The 2,964-nt window shown below is 54.7% G+C and overlaps 1 non-coding gene across 1 annotated transcript; it reads left to right on the top strand.

Moving 5' to 3' along the window:
- Positions 1-2,116: 2,116 nt before the first annotated feature.
- TRNAA-AGC (transfer RNA alanine (anticodon AGC)) lies at positions 2,117-2,188 on the top strand. The gene has a single exon. It is a non-coding gene; the product is annotated as a tRNA-Ala (tRNA).
- Positions 2,189-2,964: the final 776 nt, after the last annotated feature.

Below are 2,964 nucleotides of genomic sequence, written 5' to 3'. Positions count from 1 at the left end.
CTTATGTCTTCGAATATGACCTCACCTACGTTTTTCTCTTCTTCTATTCCTGGGCTATAATTATATATACTCAGAATTTCTTATTTGTTCCTACATCTCTACTATGTTCTTTTATCCATTTTCTGTGGCCGTGCAATAAACTACCCCAAAACTCAGAGGCTTAAAGCAACACCCACTCATTTTCTCAGAATTCTAGGGGTTGGTAATATGGGCAGAGCTCACATGGGCTGTATCATCTCTTCTGTTTGTGGGGTCAGCTGGACTAGTCTCTCCGCAGCCAATTCGCAGGTCAGCTGGAGACTGACGGCTCCAGGACAGCCCCAACCATATCTGACAGTAGGCAGGGACTGTTTCTGGTTTCTCAGGTTTCCTTACTGTGCTCTTTCTAGATGGTGGCCCAGCTTTCTTACACAATGATAGCAGTGTTCCAGGAAAATGAAGGCTGACGCTACAAGGTTTCTTGAGACCAGGCTTGAGAGTGGCACATTACCTCATTGTACTCCACTGGTCAGAGCAGCTCAGATTCAAGGTTCAGAGGAATAAATTAGACTCCACCCCCTGACGGGAGGAGGTGCAAATGACCTGTGGTGAGGTTCGTCTGTCACGGCTGACTTTGTTCCATTTCTTAACTACTTTTGCTGTATTCTGGACCGACACTTTGGCATCATCTCTCAACATTTTGATGAAGAGCGGGATGTTTGGGGTCTTAGGTTGCTGCCCCACAAACCAGGTGATCCATGGAAGGCACAGTCTCCAGGTAATTACCCCCACATTATCCATGATAAGTATCCCCACATCAGCTATGTAGTACTCTGGTGGGAAATGCATGCCTTGAATGTGATCGTAAGAAAACAGACCCAAAGCGAAAGACATTCTATTAAAAAAAAAGAAACAAACAATAAAAAAAGGACACGCTTCAAATGGCATGTTAATGTCATAAAAGCCCCCCCCCCCCAATCTGTGAAAATGTTCCAGATTAAAGAAAACTAAAAAGGCCAACTAAATGCAATACCATCCCCAGACTAGATGCTGTAGGAGGGGCGATTGGGTCAGTTGGGTCAAATACAAACCGTAGATTAAATAACAGCTGTCTCTTAGGGTTAAATTCTCCCGTTCACCACAGTCCTGAGGTCATGAGGTCAAGGGTTTAAGGGTAACTGAACATGAGATACTCCCTAATGAGAGAAAGAGCGGTCAAACCACAAAGCAAATGGAGTAAAATATTAGCAATAGCCAAATCCGGGTCAAGGGAATAGGGGCAATTTTGTACTATTTTTATTTTTTTCAACTTTTCAGTAAGTTTGAAATTGTTTCAGAGGCAGAGAAAGACTCCAGGGAAATCGGCGACTGGGGGTGGGGCCGGACCCGGCCAACTCTACAGCGTGAGGAGCGGTCCCCCAAACCATCCGAGGAACCCCGAATTCCTCACAGCTGGGGGGGCTGCTCGTGGAGGGGGGGTAGTGGGGAGGAGGAAGTCAGGGCTGCTGGGCCAGCTCAACCCCCCCCCCCCCAGCAGCACCCCTGCCGCCCTCCGCTGGCCCCAGGGCAGGGGTACCTGCCACCCAGGTTCCCAGCTTGTCCTCGGGGTCCATCCAGGACAGGGTGACCCCGCGGGGACGGTCCCTGCCACAACCGCCCAGCCTTCAGCGGAGGCTTCTGGCTCCCGGAAATGGGGAGGATTTGAGGGCCTCGGACCCCCGGAGGCGGGAGGCGCTACGCGCCCCCTGGGCTCCCTCGCCACACGCCCCCGCTGCGCGCGCGCCTCCCTCCCCTCCCCGGGCTGTCCCCCACCCCGCGCCCCCGCCCCCCGCTGCGCCGCACCTGCTGCGGCCTCTGGGGGCGGGGTTGGGGGAAGGAGCGCAGAGCACTGGAAATGAAGCTGGGAAGAGCGAGAGAAGACTGACCGTGTCTTTTCAGCTTCCTTCTTCGTTTGGAATCTCATTTTGTGCTTTTGAGGTTTTTTTGGTTTGTTTTGTGTTTTGAAACCGCTTCTCAGCCTGTTTCGCAGACGAGGCAGCTCGCACCGCGCGCTCCCTGCAGGTTACCAAATCTTTAGGAGACCAGGAAGTAATGATTATAAATCACGACAGGAATCCAAAGTGGCGCGCTCACAGTCGGGGGTGTAGCTCAGTGGTAGAGCGCGTGCTTAGCATGTACGAGGTCCCGGGTTCAATCCCCGGCACCTCCAGCAGTTTTGAGGGGTCGTGCTCGTGGTCAGAACACCTGCCTGGCGTTTCCCCCGCTAGACCCGGTACCCTCTTCCGTTTTCCACCCGGGCGCCCTGGGGTCAGGACCCCCGACTCTTGCCCCACACGTGCCCTGGACCCCTGATTTCTGTCCCACACGCGCTCTGGACCCCCACTTTCTGTCCCACACGCGCCCTGGACCCCCGATTCCTGTCCCACTTTCTGTCCCACACGCGTCCTGGACTCCCGATTCCTGCCCCACACGTGCCCTGGACCCCTGATTTCTGTCCCACACGCGCTCTGAACCCCCACTTTCTGTCCCACACGCGCCCTGGACCCCGGATTCCTGTCCCACTTTCTGTCCCACACGCGTCCTGGACTCCCGATTCCTGCCCCACACGTGCCCTGGACCCCTGATTTCTGTCCCACACGCGCTCTGAACCCCCACTTTCTGTCCCACACGCGCCCTGGACCCCCGATTCCTGTCCCACTTTCTGTCCCACACGCGCCTTGGACCCCCGATTCCTGTCCCACACGGGCCCTGGACCCCCGATTTCTCTTCCACCCGCGCCCTGGACCCCCGATTCCTGTCCTACTTTCTGTGCCACACGCACCCTGGAACCCCGATTCCTGTCCCACTTTCTGTCCCACACGCACCCTGGACTCCCGATTCCTGTCCCACACGCGCCCTGGACCCTGTGCAGCAGAGGTAAACAGCTCTTGTTCCAGAAAACTTCAATCAAAGTAAATGACCTGTCAGGCTCATTGTAGACATAAA

Source organism: Puma concolor, chromosome B2 (genome assembly GCF_028749965.1).
Source record: "Puma concolor isolate L17-30 chromosome B2, mPumCon1.1.hap2, whole genome shotgun sequence".
NCBI lineage: Eukaryota > Metazoa > Chordata > Mammalia > Carnivora > Felidae > Puma > Puma concolor.
This window is presented reverse-complemented; position numbering and strand designations above follow the sequence as displayed.